Source organism: Miscanthus floridulus, chromosome 13 (assembly GCF_019320115.1).
Source record: "Miscanthus floridulus cultivar M001 chromosome 13, ASM1932011v1, whole genome shotgun sequence".
Taxonomy (NCBI): Eukaryota; Viridiplantae; Streptophyta; class Magnoliopsida; order Poales; family Poaceae; genus Miscanthus; species Miscanthus floridulus.
This window is the reverse complement of record NC_089592.1, coordinates 8,628,817-8,649,346: the sequence shown is the minus strand read 5'-3', so window position 1 is coordinate 8,649,346 and position 20,530 is coordinate 8,628,817. Positions and strand designations below refer to the sequence as shown.

Genomic DNA, 20,530 nt, shown 5'->3' with positions numbered 1-20,530 from the left:
AGAGTACCACACATTCTTACAACAGTCTGTTTCATCACTAAAGATAGATCGTACATTAACCATCCAGTCATTTCAGCAATCATGGCATATCTCTGTTTGCATGTACAACATTTTGAAACAACAACATAAATGATGATGTGTTGGTTATTATTACTGCACAAAGGTTGAAACACTATTAAACTTGGAAACTTTGGCAAGTGGGCCGCCCTTATTACATGAGCAGCTGCTTTATTACGCCAGACCTACTTGATGTTTATAATACTCCTTGGAGTAACCACGAATGATGCTCCTCACATGAGCGATCTGCTCAGCAGAAAGCTGGCTGCATGTGGGCACGGCCAAAGCATCCCTTGCCATCCTAGCCATGGTTGGGTACTCCGAACTGTGAACCTTCCACCAGTTCAAAATGTCAAAACTTTCTGTTCGAGGGGCAAGGGAATCTTTCAGGTAACGATCAAGTTCCATCCTGGCTTCTGGATAACTGATGGTAACTTCAGGTGTCATACTAGACTGTGCGCGGCAATGCTCATCCCATGCTTGTTCTAGTGTACCAACTCTGCCATCGGTCATCATTGTGGAAACATCTGAATATGTACCACTGGTTCCTCCATCATACTGAACGTAATCGCTATACAACTTCCTGATCTTTCTTGCTACCTCAGAGATGTAGTATGCAGCTCTCTCGGGACTAAATGCTCTTCTAAAGCTGAACTCTATGTACTTGAGTTTGAAGCGTGGATCCAGTATGAGTGGTATAGACCATACCAGGTACGAATCTTCTTTCTTCTAGGCTTTTGTCTAAAGTGTCCCTGGCATTCCTAAGAACATCTGCAGTGTGTCCACCAGCTCTTGCTATTTCAGTTTGCAACACTTCCCTCACAGTGAACAGCTCTGCAAGACAGAGATTTGAAGTGGGGGTGCTGGACACAAACTCTTTTGAATGGCACAATATATCGTCCCCCAGACATTGCACAACACAGTTGTATCAATTCCATGTCTATGCCTGGAATTATACAAGAACCTTCACTGTGAAGGACTTCCAAAGAACAATAGCACGAGTACCAGCGTTCGTTGTATGCCCGTAGGTCATGTAGGCCAAGATACGAGAGGAGCTGCTGGCGCCTTTGTCCAGTCAGACGTAAATCTTGCACCCCTGACTCTACACCATGTACATAGACCATGCATGTCTATAGCTAAATCTCAATGTACAGCAAGTCGTCGACCAATTAAGTGGAGCACAATGTCCATGTAAGTGCCACAGATTACTTCTCTCCTCCCTGGATGTGTGCTAGGATATTTTTCCTTGATGTAATCCTTGGGTTGGGTGAGTACAGGTTTGTCCCTTTTATCCCGTGCCACCATGAACACCCTATCCAAAGCATCAACCCCTGGGATATCATCCTCATCACCATCCATGACACGGTCAATGGCCAGCGAGCAGATATCACCAAAACTTGGGGCGACCTCAGGGACTCCGGATAGGGGGCCATGGTAGAGAGGCCAAGGTAAATGATCATAGGCATCCATGACCACCCGGTGGAGATTCCAGTCATTGTCGATGAAGTGGCACGAGGTGTCACTGGACACGGGTTCTTTGCCGAGTGCCCTAAACGCTCGGCAAACCTAAGTTTACACTCGGCAAAGACCCGCCGGCATAGCTTTTGTCGGCAAAAGGTTCTTTGCCGAGTGCAATATATCGGGCACTCGCCAAAGCCTTTGCCGAGTGCCACGTCAGCACTCGGCAAAGAAAAGTTGACCTAACGGAGACCGCCCGTCTGACATCCCCTTTGCCGAGTGGTGACATGTCGGGCACTCGGCAAAATATTTTTTTATTTTTTTCCAAAAAATTCTTTGCCGAGTGCCACAGCGTCGGCACTCGGCAAAGTGCCCAGTTTTGCCGAGTGCTTTGGACTAGGCACTCGGCAAAGTGCCCAGTTTTGCCGAGTGCCATGACCATAGCACTCGGCAAATCTGGGACCTGAGCCGGTTTTGCACAGTTTTGCCCAGTTTTGCCGAGTGTTGTTGTCATGGCACTCGGCAAAGGCACCTTTGCCGAGTGTTACACTCGGCAAAGTTGGGAATTATTCTCTTTTTTTTGTTTTTTGCTTCCCATCTTTACAGACAAACAAATCACATATTCACAACCATCACATGTCCAGAATCACAATATATATCACATAAATGCCTCGTCCATAACAATATCCATCACATACACGATATAGATTACAATGTATATCACATCCACATCTATCACAATATCCACATCCAACACAACCATCACAATATCCATCATAGGATCCAACACAAGTCTAAGTCCATGAAACATAAGAAAAGAGACCAATCCAAGGTACCTACTGTCACCCTTGCCACCCGGAGTGTGAAGAAGGGCCACCTGGCTCCCCAGGCTGTGGAGGAGGGCCAGCTGGCCACCCGGACTGTGGAGAAGGGCCAGGTTCACTTGGATGCGTCGAGTGGTGCCCTTGAGGAGTCGGGTTCGAACCCACAGATGGTGGCTGCGCAAAGGAAAAGCGAATTCATGAGTTTCTGCAGGAGGGTCGCACAAGCTAAAGCAATAAACAACCATACTCACCAGACTAGGATCAGGAGTATGAACCACTGGAGCGAGGAGCGAAGGTGGCACGGCTATACCCGTCGTGGCCTGAAGGTTCGCCATGAACGCGTAAAGGTCCTGCAGCCTCTTCTCCCCGGCCTCCCTCCTTCACTCTTGCTCCGCCTGCGAGGCCGAGTGCCTGGCCTCCAGCCTCTGCACCTGGGCCTGCAATATTTCACCCGCAATGTTTCAACAATGCAAAGGCAAGATATATGTAAAAGCAATGAACGACAAATAAAACAGGACTAACCTGGAGTTCCGCCACCTGCTGTTGTGCACTCTGCTGCCGAGGTCGTATAGGGAGGGAGGAGCTCGTGCTCCTTGCTCAAATCTGGGAGAGGGTGGGAGTAGAGGCCGTGTTAACTTGGCTGTCCGCCATCCAGTACCGGCCATGCTGCTTCCCTCCTCCAAGCCTCATCACGAGGTCCGCATCCAGGGGCTGGGAGGCCAGATCGAAGTCCTCCCCATGGCGCGTGCGAGCCGCCGAGGAGTACTCGCTGAGCTTGCTGTGGACGCTCGTGTTGGTGTACGCCTCGGGCGGGTCCTCTGGGTTGTAGGTGAAGTCCGGGGCTGTCGCCTTGCCCTTGTGTGCCAGGGCGTACGCCATGAACTCATTGCACTCCTAGCCACCATGCGACTGGAACTACGAGGAAAACACCAAGATGATTACAAGTAATAAGAATTGAGCGTTCGAATGAATAAAGAAATAAATATAAAGAGCGTTACCCATGTCTGGGCATACGCGCCGAGGTGGTGGTTGCCTTGGTGGTGTGGCACACCACCCATCTGCAGGCGGCAGTCCCGACGGATGTTGTGCTTTTCCATCCACTCATTCGAGCACCACCTGTCGACAATGGCCGCCCAGCAGGCTCGGTCCTTGGCGCACCAATCATGACACATCTACAGACCATTAAGTATATAACATGTCAAAAGATAAAATGAAGCCTACCTATTCTTCATGGAAGGAATCATTATTAATGTTTTGTACTAACCTGGAGGTACTGCTCCTTGGTGAGCGTCATGGTCCTGGCCACCTGCTTCCTCACCATGTCACCAAGGACATTCCCGTTGTAGTTGATGATGCACTGGAGCCGCGTCTCGTGGTACAGGTCTGAGAGTCGGTTCCTGCAGACCTTGTCCTGCACTCGCTCCGTCCGGCCCTCGTACCCCGGGGCGCACCTAAAGAAGTCCTGCATACATGCATCATGTATCATTTCATTATTTTAAGAACGACCAATGAATACAATAAATTGACCAATGTAGTGCGATGAAGACTTACCTAGTGCTCCTGCTTAATCCGCGCTGCCTTGGTGCCTGCGACGTTGTCCATGGCGAGGGCAAAGTGGTCCCACATCTAGGGCGGCATAGTCACATTGCCGTTGGTGCCTGCAATGGTGACCATGCCAGGGTAGTGCTCCCAAATCAGAAGGCTCAGGATGCCATTGATCTGGCGTACCTGGCCAGCTCCGGACACAACTTTCCAGTTGCTGCACGAGTCATTAAGAAGAATTATTAGTCTCCATTTTGATTGTCAACATGTCATATGAACAAGTAGAGAAAACATGAATGGTTACGTACCCGTCGCCCACGGGTCGAATCATCGGGCGCTGGTGAACTGGGATCGGCCTCCGCGGGAGGGTCGATGGCCCGTGCAAGTAGACGGTCGACCCACCAGAGGAAGAGGAACCCCCTGCTGTCGCCGCCTCCTCGTGGCCAGACGAAGCGGAACCCCCTGCTGTCGCCGTCTGGTCGTCCTCGTCCCCCGCGGCCGCCCCCTGGTCGCCCTCATCCCCGGAGGCCGCCACCTGGTCCTCCTCGGGCGACGGGGCGTGAGGCGTAGGCCTCGTCCTCGGACGGCCACGAGGGTGGCCGGTCCTAGTCCTCCTCGTCGGCGTCTCCGCTGGCGGCTCCTCGTCCTCCTGAGGGGGGGTGTCGCGTAGAGCGCGTGGAGACGCCTCTGCCTTCCCCCAGGCATTTTGTCGAGTTCCCGCAATTACAAAGATGCAAAATGAATTTGTAAGTCCTTATAAAGAGATGGAAAATGAATGAAACATAATTGCAAATTAATAATAATAATAATAATAATAATATAGTATTACATGAATTAGAAATAATCTCCCTCGTCATCATCTCCCTCGTTGTCATCATCTCCCTCGTTGTCATCGGCATCACTATTTATATTGTCGAAAAAATCAACCTCATCTCCAACGTTGTCATCATTGTCATCGCCTAAACATAATCGCTCAAGCATTTGTAAGTCGTTGGCATTTTGCACCTCATCTCCATTGTCCTCATCTCCATCATCCTCATCAATGTCATTGTCTACTTCCATGCCCATCAACGAAGACATGTCTATGTCAAACCTCCCTTCTAGCCCCTCTAGTTGATAGAACTCTCCATCGTATGTGTTTGGGTCAAAGTTGTAATCCTCATCGTTCGGGACATGCACTTTACCATGCGGCGATACCTTGTGCACAAGGTACCAGCCCGTAAGATTAGGGTCTTTTTGGCACGCCCATGGGAGATAATAAACTTGCGTGGCCTGTTGAGCCACAATATAGACATCGTCGCCTCGATAGACGGAATCCTACCGAATTTCGACTTGCCCAAGCTCAGGGGTCGTTCTCGTTACATCAGGATCGAACCAATGGCATTTGAATACGACTAGATTAAGAGGTTTGCGACCCTCAAATCTGAGCTCGTATATTTCTTCGACTATGCCGTAGTAGTCGCGGTCATCGGTGCCAGGCGTACAAACTCTGGTATTCGTGGTTCTTCGGTTTGGGCGACTCTATTCGTGTCTTGTTGTGTGAAAGCGATATCCATTCAAATCATAAACGGTAAATGACTTGACCTTATAGGTGAAAGGTCCTAATGGCTAGAGGGGGGGTGAATAGCCTAATAAAATTTCTACAACAACACTTAACAAAGTGGTTAGACAATTATGAGGCGAAGCGAGTGTTGCGCTAGCCTACTTAAAATGCAAGCCACCTACCACAATTCTAGTTTAGATAGTGTCTATTCACACAATAGCAAAGACACTATCCTATGTTAGTGTGCTCTCAAAGACTAACTAAAGAGCCACACCAACCAAGCAAGCAAGCTCTCACAACTAGCTACACTAAAGAGCTTGTCAACTAGTTTGCGGTAAAGTAAAGAGAGTGATTAGGATAGTTATACCGCCGTGTAGATGAAGTACCAATCAATCACAAAGATGAATAACAATGGAGACCAATCACCTCGGAATCAAAGGATGAACACAATGATTTTTACCGAGGTTCACTTGCTTGCCGGCAAGCTAGTCCTCGTTGTGGCGATTCACTCACTTGGAGGTTCACGCGCTAATTGGCTTCACACGCCAAACCCTCAATAGGGTGCCGCACAACCAACACAAGATGAGGATCACACAAGCCACGAGCAATTCACTAAAGTACCTTTTGGCGCTCCGCCGGGGAAAGGTCAAGAACCCCTCACAATCACCATGATCGGAGCCGGAGACAATCACCACCTCCGCTCGACGATCCTCGCTGCTCCAAGCCGTCTAGGTGGCGGCAACCACCAAGAGTAACAAGAGAAATCCGCAGCGAAACACGAACACCAAGTGCCTCTAGATGCAATCACTCAAGCAATGCACTTGGATCACTCCCAATCTCACTATGATGATGAATCAATGATGTGGATGAGTGGGAGTGCTTTGGCTAGGCTCACAAGGTTGCTATGTCAATGAAAATGTGCAAGAGCTATCCCTTGAGCCGGCCATGGGGCTATAAATAGAGCCCCCATCAAATAGAGCCGTTATACCCCTTCACTGGGCAAAACGCGCTATGACCGGACGCTCCGGTCATACTGACCGGACGCTGGCCCTCAGCGTCCGGTCGCCCGATGGACGCCACGCGTCACCAGCTTCAAACGCTGTTCGTCAGATTCCAACGGCTACGAAGCTGACCGGACGCTCCGGTCAAAACTGACCGGACGCTGAAGCCCCAGCGTCCGGTCGTTTCCAGTAAGCTCCCGAGCATGACTGGACGCGTCCGGTCGAATGCGATCGGACGCAGCCAGCGTCCGGTCACATTCCAGCTACTGTGTCACCGTACGTCAGCGCGACCGGACGCAGCCTGCCAGCGTCCGGTGCATTCAGATCCAGCGTCCGGTCAGTTGACCGACGCTAGCATCTTTGCGACCAACTCGTTTTCACTTCTAACTTTTTCACCCTTGCTCAAATGAGCCAATCACCAAGAATTTTGCATCCGGCGCAATAGAAAATAGACATTTCATTTTTCCAAAAGCGCCGAATCCCGCCTCGCAAGCTCGGCGGGAGGGAGAGAGGGACCCAAACCCATCTCAACCCTGCAAACACCTTGTGCACATGTGTTAGCATATTTTCACAAATGTTATCAAGGGTGTTAGCACTCCACTAGATCCTAAATGCATATGCAATAAGTTAGAGCATCTAGTGGCACTTTGATAACCGCATTCCGATATGAGTTTCACCCCTCTTAATAGTACGGCTATCAAACCTAAATGTGATCACACTCTCTAAGTGTCTTGATCACCAAAACAAAATAGCTCCTATGGTTTATACCTTTGCCTTGAGCTTTTTGTTTTTCTCTTTCTTCATTTTAAGTTTAAGCCCTTGATCATCGCCATGCCATCACCATTGTCATGCTATGATCTTCATTAGCTTCTTCTACTTGAAGTGTGCTACCTATGTCATGATCACTTGATAAACTAGGTTAGCACTTAGGGTTTCATCAATTCACCAAAACCAAACTAGAGCTTTCAATAGGCGAAGACATTGGCAACCTGTCTCAACTCATCACTCATTTCCGCATCCGTGCTAGCCTGCATGGTGAGGCCAGATAGATCGTTACATTACTCGCTCATACGAGCAAAGTGGCGAGTCAAAGATAGAACGAGGTAAATTGGACGGTACCTTCTTACTAAACCAGAAAATGAAATCAGGCACACCATCTTTGAGAAGGCTATCTTGTTCTTGAGGGGAAGGATCCCAATCCTCTTGCCAGTACTTATCCAGAAATTCCCTAAAAAAATGAGAGACAAGGGGGTTAGATGGATGGAGGATAGTGACGGCGTATGTAACAAGCTCATTGAGAACTTACCGCAAATACGGGTTCACTTCGTCAAGGTTCAACAACACATACAACATGATAGTGCGCCACTCATCATACTACAAGGTCTTGGTGCTCGATGCGCTTGCGCTTCCGAGTTGCCCTTTGAAAAGGCTGAGGTTCGATGAACTCTCATCAGCGTTGTAATGAGGGGGTGGATTGTGCACACTTGGAAGGTTGTCCTTATAGTATGCTGTTGTGAAGTTTGACACCTCCTCCATAATGAATGCCGCTGCCACGGATGCCTCAATTTTGGCTTTATTTCTACACTTTTTGCGAAGAACCTTTAGACATCTCTCGATTGGATAGCACCAACGGGCCTGCACGGGACCCCCCATTCGTGCCTCGTACGGTAGGTGCAAAATCAAATGCTGCATCAGCACGTAGAAGCCGGGTGGAAAGATCTTCTCCAACTTGCAGAGCAACACAGGTGCCACTTTCTCTAAGTCAACAACCACGGCTCGAGATAACTCCTTGGCACAAAGTTGACGAAAGAAATAGCTCAACTCTGCCAGCACGCGCCAGACATTCTCGAGGACATATCCCCGGGTCATGGCAGGAAGAAGTCGTTCAATCCATATGTGGTAGTCATGACTCTTCATCCCTAAGACTCGCATAGTAGACAAGTTCACTCCCCTCCTCAGATTCGCCGCATACCCATCAGGGAACATTAACGTCTGGATCCACCGCAATACCTCCTTCCTTTTGTCCTTTTTCAAGACGAAATCGGCATGAGGCCTTTTCCATTTCTTGCTGGGTGCAGGAGGCTTCATCACTAGCTTTGGTCTATCGCACAACGTCGCCAGGTCCAGTCTAGCCTTAACGTTGTCCTTTGTCTTATCAGGAATGTCCATGAGTGTTGCCCAAAGTGCCTCGACGACATTCTTTTTAGTGTGCATTACATCAATGTTTCGTGGAAGAAGGAGGTCATTAAAATAGGGAAGCCTAGTCAAGCCCGATATATGAGTCCACATGTGATCCTGACCATATCCAATAAAACCACCTTTGTTGTCATCAATTTTGAGAGCCTCTATCTGAGCACGGACCTCGGCGCCGGTCATCATCTGAGGTGCAGGGTCAGTGACTTGAACACCTTTCGTGAAGTTCTTGATGTCTCGTCTGAATGGATGGTTAGAAGGGAGGAATCGACGATGTTGGTCAAACAAAGAGAACTTGCCACCCTTCTTCAACCAATTGAATCTCACAGCTTCCTTGCATACTGGGCATGGGAACTTCCCGTGAACACACCACCCACAGAATATGCCATACGCTAGGAAGTCATGCAGGGAGTACTGGTACCAGACATGCATTTTGAAGTTCCTCTTTGTAGCTCGGTCGTATGTCAGTACCCCGTTTTCCCAAGCATCAATCAATTCGTCAATCAGAGGCTCCATGAACACTCCCATATTGTTCCCCGGGTGTCCAAGAATTATGAGCGACAGGAATACATTCTTGGGTTGAAACATGACACCGGGGGGAAGATTTAGGGGGATCATGAACACGGGCCAACAAGTGTATGGGGCCGCCATCATTCCATACGGATTGAACCCGTCTATTGCCAGCGCTACACGTACATTCCGAGCCTCCTCAGCTTTACCGGGATGTTTACCATCAAAGTGGACCCATGCATCACCATCGGATGGATGTACCATCTTCTCAGAATTGTATCTTTTGCCATTTTTGTGCCATGTCATCTGTTTGGCGGACTCCTCTATCATGAATAGCCGTTGGATCCTCGGTATGAAAGAAAGGTACCGTAGGACCTTCTCGGGGATATCAAGCTGCTTCTTCTGGCCATCACTAGAGTCTACCTCTAGAAACCTAGAGGATTTGCACTTTGGACAGTGCGTTGCTTTCTCGTGTTGTTTCCTAAATAGGACACAACCATTCGGACAAGCATGGATCTGCTGATATGGCATCTTCAGTGCACGAAGAAGTTTCTGTGACTCGTACATGTTCTTCGTTAGAACGTGACCCTCCAGAAGCAGGGTCCCAACAACTGCCAACATAGCATCGAAGGCATCTCGACTCAGGCTATACTGTGACTTGAACCCCATTAGGTGTCCAACGGCATCCAGTCACGAAACCTCGGTCTTTTCATGAAGGGGCTGCTGTGCCGAAGACATCATGTCGTAGAACGCCTTTGCGGTTTCCTCTAGTTCCTCCTCCATTCCTTCACCAAACTGTGCCTCATGAAAGTCATCCATCATGTAGGGTACCCCGACATCACCATCAAAATCCTTGAGGCATTGTCTCACCACCTCCTCTCTCATACGATCCGCTTCACCATGGAAGATCCAGCGGGTATAGTTTGGCGTGAATCCAAACTTGCAAAGATCTTCCCCCACCTTCTTCCTATTTTTTCTTTTCCTGCCGTCACATTTGCTACAGGGACACGGCATCCGACTCACCCCTTGAGCAGCCGGGCCAAATGCATGGTCTAAGAAAGCAGAGGTATTGCACATCCATTCTGGGGTCATCTCTGCGTGGCCCGTGTACATCCAGTCACGGTTATCCATCCTCTGACATATATATATATATATATATATATATATATATATATATATATATATATATATATATATATATATATATATATAAGCGAGTAATAAAACCAGCAATTGCATCTACACGGCATTCCTGCTATCTAATAGGTGAAGGATAGGTCCTAATCCCACCCGCGGATGCGTAGATGAGGTTAGTCTCCATGCTCTACTCCTATCTGAGACGGAATTTCGGCGGCCCCTCCCCGCTGTTCTCCCGATACACGTCCTGGCAGGGAGAGTGTGTATCCGGAGAACAACAGGGAAGAGCTACCGAAACTCGGTCTCGAACCAGAGCAGACCATGGAAACTAACCCATCAACGCATCCGCGGGCTGTCCAAAAAATGTGGACAATCCGAAATAGATACGGTCATAGATATGCAAAGATCCACATACCTACGACCGTATCTCTTTCGAACGGGAGACGCCTAACTAGGTTATGTGATCTAAGACAATGATACGGGAGGAGGGCTTATTTATACCTAGGGTGGCAGTGGAGTCAGGCTAGCGGGGCAGTGGCGAGTCGGGGCAGTGACAAGGCGATGCTGTGTAGGCAGACCCGCAACGCTGACGAGGAGGATCGGGGTCGCCAAGTCCCCTCTGACATGCTCTTCTCTGCAAAAGAAGAAACACAATACTATAAGTTGAAAATTTCGGCAGAACCTCCCCTATACGGGGAGGTTTCCAAAACCTGCAAGAAAAAACCAGCACGATAGCCGACAACCACATATCAAGGGAACAAATACGGCACGATGGCCGATAGCCAGATATATATTAATCCACCACCAACACACCACCACCACGACTACACCACCACCACCACAACCACCACACTACCACCATGACCACGACCATGACCACACCACCACCACCACAACCTCCACCACCACCACCACACCACCACCACCACCACACCACCACTACCACCACCACCACGACCACGACCACACCACGACATCCACCACAACGACCATGACCACACCACCACATCCACCACAACGACCACCATTGCACGCCACCACCACCTACACCTACACCTACACCTCCTCCTTCACCAGCATTGTACACCATGAAGCGAGGGAAGGGCATACCTGGACGTCGGAGGGACGTCGGAGGCTGCGGACGGGGCGAGGGTCGCGGATGGGGCAGCGTCAAGGGGCCAGGGCGGGGCACCTCCTCCTCCGCTCTTCTCGGCCTCCTCTCTTCTCCTGTTCCCCTTCTCCTCTTCCTCCCTTTCTCCCACCTTCTGCTCGGAATGGGGGCGGGCACGGCGGACAGTGTGGACGGGGTTGGCGGGTGGCGCGAGGTCCTCCTCCTTCTCCAGTGGCCGGCGGATGGCGTGGAGGTTCTCCTCCTCCTCGGGGTGGGCTGGCCGGCGGGCGTGGGCGGGCGGCGTGGCCGGGGCGGGGCACCTCTGGTGGGTTGAGGCGAGCGGCGGGGTGGGGCTCCTCCGGTGGCCTGCTCCTCCTCCCTCCTCCTCTGGCGGCCGGGGGCCGGGGGCGCGTGGGGTGGTAGTGGCGGGGTGGCCAGTGGCGGGGTGGCGGTGTGGGGGCGCGCGGGGTGGCGGTCGCGGGTTGGCCGGGGCCGAGGGCCGAGGGCACGCGGGGTGGCGGTGGCGACGGCCGGGGTAGCATGGGGCAGGGCAGGGCGGCGGGGTAGGGCGGCGGAGCGTGGCGGGGCGGCACGGGGAGGCAAGGCGGCGGCGCTGTGTGTGGTGTGTGTGAGTGTGTTGGCCGGGAGGCCGACGTATTTTTTTTAACCGCCCATAGCTTTGCCGAGTGCCAAGATCTACGGCACTCGGCAAAGAAGATTCCCTTTTTTTATTTAAAAATCTTTGCTGAGTGCCAGGCGTTAGGCACTCGGCAAATAATTAAGTTTGCCGAGTGACACGGATTGGCACTCGGCAATTTTTTTTATTTTGGCCACCAACTTTTTTTGGTAGCCATACAACAGTACCAGGAACCACATATTCAAATTTTGCACATTTTGACTGATTTTTTCTATATTTCATTAGTTTAGTCCATTTTGTTGATTTTTTTTGGAAAATACGAGTTTGAACTGCAGGTGCATCGAATATTGGATTTGAATGATTCAAAAAATGACATTCATGTTTGTGAGTGTAAGTTTAGGCCAAATCCAGGAACTGACCTAAAATTTCTATCAACTTGCTCACGGGGCAATGCCACCAAATTGCGTGCGAGTTGTTTTTTAATTCCATAAAATGCAAACGAAATCAAAAAAACATGAAACTTGTGGAGATGACGTGTTATCGTATGCGTAGGCTGTGGTAAAAATTTGAGAAAGTTTCGAGCACGTTGTCACGTACCATGCTTACAAACCAGGACATCTCCACAAGTTTCATGTTTGTAAGCATGGTACGTGACAACGTGCTCGAAACTTTCTCAAATTTTTACCACAGCCTACGCATACGATAACACAACATCTCCATAAGTTTCATGTTTTTTCGATTTCGTTTGCATTTTATGGAATTAAAAAACAACTCGCACGCAATTTGGTGGCGTTGCCCCATGAGCAAGTTGATAGAAATTTTAGGTCTGTTCCTGGATTTGGCCTAAACTTACACTCACAAACATGAATGTCATTTTTTGAATCATTCAAATCCAATATTCGATGCACCTGCAGTTCAAACTCATATTTTCCAAAAAAAATCAACAAAATGGAATAAACTAATGAAATATAGAAAAAATCAGTCAAAATGTGCAAAATTTGAATATGTGGTTCCTGGTACTGTTGTAGGGCTACCAAAAAAATTGGTGGCCAAAATCAAAAAAAAATTTGCCGAGTGCTAATCCGTGGCACTCGGCAAACTTAATTATTTGCCGAGTGCCTAACGCCTGGCACTCGGCAAAGTTGTCGGTGTTGGGTCCGTTATGCCTCTGACAATATTTGCCAAGTGCTCTAGTTTGCCGAGGGCCTGACACTAGGCATATTAAGGTTTGCCGAGTGCCTATATTTTGCCGAGCACTAGTCACTCGGCAAAATAGCCTTTGTCGAGTGTTTTATTTTGCTGACGGCTGCACTCGGCAAACTAAGTCTTTGCCGAGTGCCCGATATTTGGCACTTGGCAAAGTATTCGACACTCGGTAAATTACCAGTTTTCCGTAGTGGTAGAAGACGTCCCCCTCGATAGCTTCAGCTTTGCCCACTGCTAAGCTGATCTAGCCAGAGGTATGCCATAGCCTGGAGAACAGGTCCGTCCTTGTTCTGTCAAAGATATCGTCACACATCTCCTCGATGGCTCGGCGCGAGGGCAGCTTGAATGCAGGGTTGAGGCGGTGAACGAAGCTCCTGAAGTGGCCGTCCTCCACGACCGATGGGTCGTATCCATTCAACGCGATCATTCGAGCCAGATCTCCCTTGGGTGCTCTCCTCCTCTGCCATGTTCCTCATCCATGGCCTGTTAGTTGATCTCCACCAATAGGCCCAATGGTCTATTGGGTCCTTGGATCTAAGCCCTGATCGGGGACGCCCAACCCTAATATGGTTGGTGGGCCCCTGTCGTACAGCACTATAAAAGATATGTGGGCATCACGACTCTAACTACGAGGTTGACCTGAGCCGCCGTAACCACCTATAGAGAAACACTAATCCGATCTAAAGAAGAGTGCTGCCAGCGACAGAAAGCCCCACCGACTCCGCCATCGCCTCTGCATCGTCTCCACCACGCTGGACTCCACCGCGCCGAGCTCCCTCGACACTGGCGTCCACGAGGCTACGACGCAATTGTGCCAGGGCGAACTAGAGGAACCCTAAGTAAGATACTTACCCCGATCTACGGTTTAGAGGCACTGTTGTTCTCAACAATGGTATCAAAGCCCGGTTGCCAGTGTGTAGATCTAGTATGGGGTAAAGCATTGAAAAGAAATCAAAGAAAGAACAAGGGTTTGATCCGTTTCGGATTGAAACCCTAACCCTAACCGGGTAAAAGAAAATTGAAAAGAGACCGGGGGTGGCGGACGTCACTGAACTCCCGGTCACCACCGCCACCGCATGGGGAAAGGTGCCGCACCGCCGTCTTCGCCGGTGCACGACAAGAAAAGAACTGACCCAGTTCGAATCTGAGAAGAGGAGAGAAAGAGGTCTCGACACGCGAAGCCAAACCCTGACCAACAAAGCACTCACTAGGGAAGAAGAATAGTGACTCCAGTGAGTCAAACCCTAACCCTAACCCCAAACCCAAATCAATTCAACTCTGAAAAGAAAAGAAGGAAGATCCAAAGAGAAGAAAGGGAAGAGAGGAAGGGGCTTATCTCGAAGATCTTGAATCAAAACTGAGAGAAAAACCGAATCGGGTTCAACCGAACCCTAACCCTAACTCGCGATGAGGAAGGGGAAGAGAGCGATTCGGTACAAATAGAAAAGAAAAGAAATCAAATGAAAAAGATGAACCGAATCGATCGAAACAAATCGGGTTAATCCTAACCCTAATGATTCCCTTACCCTAACCCTAACTGGGTGAAGGAAAGAACAAAAGAAAAGGGATTCGACCTAGAAGAGAATCAAAGCCGAACCCTAAAACCCATAAAGACTCCACGGGGACGATACACAGTGAAACCCTAACCCAAGATTGTAACCCTAGAACGAATCCCCATCCCAATCGGACTTAGCCGAGAAGAAGAAGCAAATCCAAAGGTGAAGAAGGGGAAGGGGAGGCCTACCTCGCCGCTGTGCAGTGCTACTGCCTCGCCGGCACACGGGGAAAAGAAGGCCGAGCCGGGGACGCTGCTCGCCGAGCTCTAGCCAAAGGCACGCCGCAGCTGGGCTGCTCAACGGCGGCGCGCTCACTCGCTGGGGAGCGCGCTCACCGACGAGGGGGCCAGCGACGGCGCCGAGTCATCTGCTCGCTCACGCTCGATCTCGCTCGGGCTCCACACGACTGAGAGAGAGAAGGGGAGGAGTAGAATGGGGGTTAGGGTTTCGGCCGACGCGGCCGGCCGGGCCTTTTTTGTTCGGGCGAGATGGCCGGGCGATCGTCGGATGCGATCAGACGACTCAGATACATTGGGCCGACTCGTGGCCCAGGCGGGCGAGCGCGCCGTGCGGTTTTGCCGGCCTAGGCCCAGGTTGCGGCCTGGGTACGGGCAGCGCACGCACAGAGAAGTGGGACGGGCCGTTTTGCTGGCTGGGCCGAAGGAACAGTGCTGAAATGAATCAGTTTTCCTTTTTTTCTTTTTCCAGTAAATGTTTATTTCCTGAAAATTGATTAATGGCTTAAAGAAAATAGAAAAGAGATTTGTCCTGTGGGCAAAAATTCATTAAATTGAATTATTTTTCTGCTGCGAATTTGAAGATGTTATTTTCATTATTAAATTTGAACCAATGGGAGAATTTAATTTTGAAAATGGATATGTTTTTAATTGATTATAATATTGTTAATATTCTGACCAACTTTGATTAATGGTAATATTATGATGTTATTTATGATGAGATTTTGACATGGCTGCTAAAGAAATTGTTAATTCTCCAGTTATTTTGAACCAACGTGATATTTAATTGGAGAAAAAGAGATTTTGACATGATTATGATGTTGTTATTTTCTAACCAACGTTGTTAATAACAATATCGTAATTTTAATGATTTATGCATTAATTCTATTTCTGCCCAATGATGATGTAGAATTAGTGTATAAGAACAGTTGTAAATTTTAATAATTTTATGCATTAATTCTATTTCTGTCCAACGGTGATGTAGAATTAGTGTATAAGAACAGTTATATGTTTTAATTTTGACCAACGTTGAAATCAAGACATGCAATTGTTGCTATCTTTATGTTAAGAAAAAGTTTGACCGGGCCTTCATCTTGGCTGAGGTGGACTGTGTAGTCACCTCACCGTGTCCCACTGATCCTATGGCATTGGTGAGGGAGACAAACGAGACTGATGCCACTTGGGCAACTAAAGAGAGGGATTTTGAATCCCAAAAGATGTCCTATAACCTTGAGCATAGGAAGTGGATCACTGCCAAGAAAAAATGTTTGACTATGATAAAGAACATGATTGAACCTGCAATTGTGGGCTCAATCCCAGAGTGTGACACGATCACCGAGTACCTTGATAGAATAAAGAGTCAGTTCACTGGCTCTTCAAAGACATATGCTACCTAGCTAATAAAGCAGCTGGTGACAAAGAGTTACTCTAAAAATGGTGGCATAAGAGAGCTCACAATGCGTCGTCGAAATTATGGCACTGTTATTTAGGCCATATTTCGAGGGAAAGAATAGAAAGACCAGTTAAGAATGATATTCTTCCTCCATTGAGCTCTCAGATTTAGAATAATGCAGAGAATGCATAAAAAGAAAAGTATGTAAAGAAAATTAAAAAAGATGTCAAATGAAGCGCAGGAATTTTACAGATTATTCACACAGACATCTGTGGTCTATTTTCTATAAAGAGTGTTGATGGTTATGATTCATTCATAACATTCATAGATGATTACTCCCGTTATGGCTGTATTTATCCAATCAAAGAAAGAACAGAAGCATTGGATAAATTTATGATATTTAAGGCAGAAGTTGAAAACCAACTTAATTTAAAGATTAAGATAGTCGGGTCTGGCCGAATAGAAAGACCAGTTAAGAATGATATTCTTCCTCCATTGGAGCTCTTAGATTTAGAACAATGCAGAGAATGCATAAAAAAGAATGTATGTAAAGAAAAATAAAAAAGATGCCAAATGAAGCGCAGAAATTTTATAGATTATTCACATAGACATCTGTGGTCTATTTCCTATAAAGAGTGTGGATGGTTATGATTCATTCATAATATTCACAGATGATTACTCCCGTTATGGCTGTATTTATCCAATCAAAGGAAGATCAGAAGCATTGGATAAATTTAAGATATTTAAGGCAGAAGTTGAAAACCAACTTAATTTAAAGATTAAGATAGTCGGGTCTGACATTGGGGAGAGTACTACGGTCGGCATACCCCATATGGCCAAGTTTCTGGACCTTTTGCAAGGTTCTTACAGGAGAATAGCATAGTAGCCCAGTATTCTACACCGGGTGAACCTTAGCAGAATGGAGTAGCTGAAAGACGCAATCATACCCTGATGGATATGGTGCGCGGTATGATAAGTTACTCCACCTTACCATTGAGCCTGTGGATGGAGGCGTTAAAAACCGCCATTCATATTCTCAATAGAGTATCAAGTAAGTCGGTGCCAAAAACACCGTATGAGTTGTGGACAGGAAGAGTACCCTCACTAAACAACTTACGTGTGTGGGGGGGGTCCTGCTGAGGCTAGAGTATTTAACTCAAACATTGGGAAGCTAGATCTCAAAATAGTAAGTTGCCATTTCATTGGCTACCCAGAAAAGTCAAAAGGTTTTCGTTTCTACTATACAGACAGACATACAAAGTTTGTGGAAATGAGACACGCTATCTTCCTAGAGGATGAAATTATGAGGGGGAGCATGGTAGCTCGAGAAATTGACCTTGAAGAGAAGTGGGTGTATGCGCCCACTCCGATGATTCATGAGCCATTTTTCTCACTACCTGCTATCGCTGCACCGACAGTGCAAGATACTATGGTGCCAGCACCTGTTGTTATTCCTCCTGTGGCAACAATGAATAACAATGAGGAACCTGTTCTTCAGGATCCTATAGATCCTATTGCCACACATGAGGGGGAGCAACAACAGCCTCAAACAGAAGATGTGCCAAATGTGGAGGCCCCTAGAAGGTCTCAAAGAGTTAGATAATCAGCTATTCCTACTGACTATGAAGTATACAACACTGAGAAATTTCAAGTGGAGGATGATCTCACCTCATTTGAAGAAGCCATGAGAAGTGATCATTCATCAAAGTGGCTTAAGGCCATGGAAGATGAAATGAAATCTATGAATGCCAATAAAGTTTGGGACATGGAAATAATTCCTAAAAGAGCCAAAATAGTAGGCTGTAAATGGGTCTACAAAACAAAACTTGACTCTCAAGGGAATATAGAGAGATATAAAGCACGACTTGTGGCAAAAGGCTTTACGCAAAGAGAAGGGATTGATTACAATGAGATCTTTTCTCCAGTCTCATGTAAGGATTCCTTCAAAATCATAATGGCATTAGTGGCACATTATGATTTAGAATTACATCAGATGGATGCAAAGACGACATTTCTTAACGGGGACTTGGAGGAAAATGTTTACATGGCACAACCGAATGGTTTTGTCATGGAAGGAAAAGAACGAATGGGATGCCGCCTAAAGAAATCCATTTATGGATTAAAACAAGCTTCAAGACAGTGGTACTTGAAGTTTGATTAGACAATAAGGAATTTTGGGTTTAAAGAGAATGTTGAGGACAATTGTGTCGATGCAAAGTTTAAGAATGGGAAGTTTATCTTTCTTGTCCTGTATGTGGATGATATCTTACTTGCTAGTAGTGATGTCAGTCTACTACTGGAGACAAAGAAGTTTTTATCCTCAAAATTTGATATGAAAGATCTTGGTAAAGTTTCATTCATTCTAGGGATCGAGATTCACCGAGATAGAAGTAAAGGGGTATTAGGACTATCACAAAAGGCATACATAGAAAAGATCTTAAAGAAATTCAGTATGCACAAATGTAGTCCCTCACCTGCTCCTATAGTTATCAGAAGCTTGCAATATGCTCAAGTATGTACGCACCTTGACTTGGCATTTGTTACCGGGTTACTTGGCAGATTCCAAACCAATCCTGAAACAGAACACTGGAAATTAGTAAAGAAAGTCTTGCGTTATTTGCAAGGAATGAAAAGCCTCATGATGACGTATAGAAGATCTGATTCACTCCATATAGTGGGATATTCAGATTCTGATTATGCGGGAGATGATAGAAAATCCACGTCTGGATATGTATTCACTCTCGCAGGGGGAGCTATTTCTTGGAAAAGCTCAAAGCAAACCGTCACTACATAGTCCACAATGTATGTCAAGTTTGTAGCGTGTTATGAGGCAACGGGGCAGGTGAACTGGCTGAAGAAGTTCATACCCAGTTTAAAGGTGGTTGATGACATCTATAGACCACTTAAGTTATACTGCGATAATAATCCGGCAGTACAGTATGCTCATAATAATAAGTCAAGTGGTGCTGCCAAACATATTGACATAAAGTATTATGTTGTGAAAGATAAAGTCCAGGATCATGTCATAAGCCTTGAGCATATAAGTACCGAAAAGATGCTCGTGGATCCGCTTACAAAAGGCTTACCACCCAACGTGTTCAGAGAACATGTAGCTAGCATGGGTTTAAGGGAAAGCCTAAAATTCCTAGATAAAAGAAGACCCAAAGTTAAGTATCTATTTTAGAACAGAGTGGTGTGTTGTAGCTGTTAAATCTATTGGCAATTGACCGTGACGATGAAACATGCTCTATGCGCTAATCTATAATGGAATGAACAAAAGTAAATGATATGAAATTGAAAGATGGTAGTGAGATCAAGGGGAGAATGTTAGTTGATCTCGGCCTATTGGGCCCTTGGATCTGCGCCCTGATTGAGGACGCCTAACCCTAATATGGTTGGTGGGCCCTTATCGCACAGCACTATAAAAAATATGTGAGGATCACGGCTCTAACTATGAGGTTGACCTGAGCCACCGTAACCACCTACAGAGAAACACTAATCCGATCTAAAGAAGAGTGCTGCCAGCAACGGGAAGCCCCATCGACTCCACCGTCGCCTCTGCATCGTCTCCACCATGCTGGACTCTACCGCGCCGAGCTCCCTCGACATCGGCGTCCATGAGGCTACGACGCAACTACGCTAGGGCGAACTAGAGGAACCTTAAGTAAGATGCTTACCCTGATCTACGGTTTAGAGGCACTATTGTTCTCAACATGGCCAGCTCGGCGTCGTGGATCTTGGTGCCAAGCTCAATGCCGTGGATCTTGGTGCTGAGCTTGGCCCCATGATTATTGGCGTCGAGTTTGATGTCAAGATCCATGGCGCTGAGCTTGTGTTTTAACCCTACGTCCAACCTTCCTGCCCGAGCCTGCTTCCTCTTCTTTCTCCTCCCTCTCGGGTTTTTTCTCTCCCCACTTCGCCCTACCTCACGATTCGGCATATTGGACCTTGGAAACTTTGATTTGATCCATAGATCTTTGAGAGCAAGGTATCCTCGCTCCCTCCTAGTTTTTTTCAAATCGATTCGGTATATATTAGTCGAATTTTTTAACTTAAGAATCGTCATTACTTAGGGTTTCATGAAATTTTAATATTTATATTATACAACCGTAGGATGCCAAGGCGT

General features: G+C 47.4%; 1 pseudogene; it reads right to left on the bottom strand.

Moving 5' to 3' along the window:
• Positions 1 to 231: 231 nt before the first annotated feature.
• LOC136499391 (zinc finger BED domain-containing protein RICESLEEPER 1-like) lies at positions 232 to 1,181 on the bottom strand (annotated as a pseudogene).
• Positions 1,182 to 20,530: the final 19,349 nt, after the last annotated feature.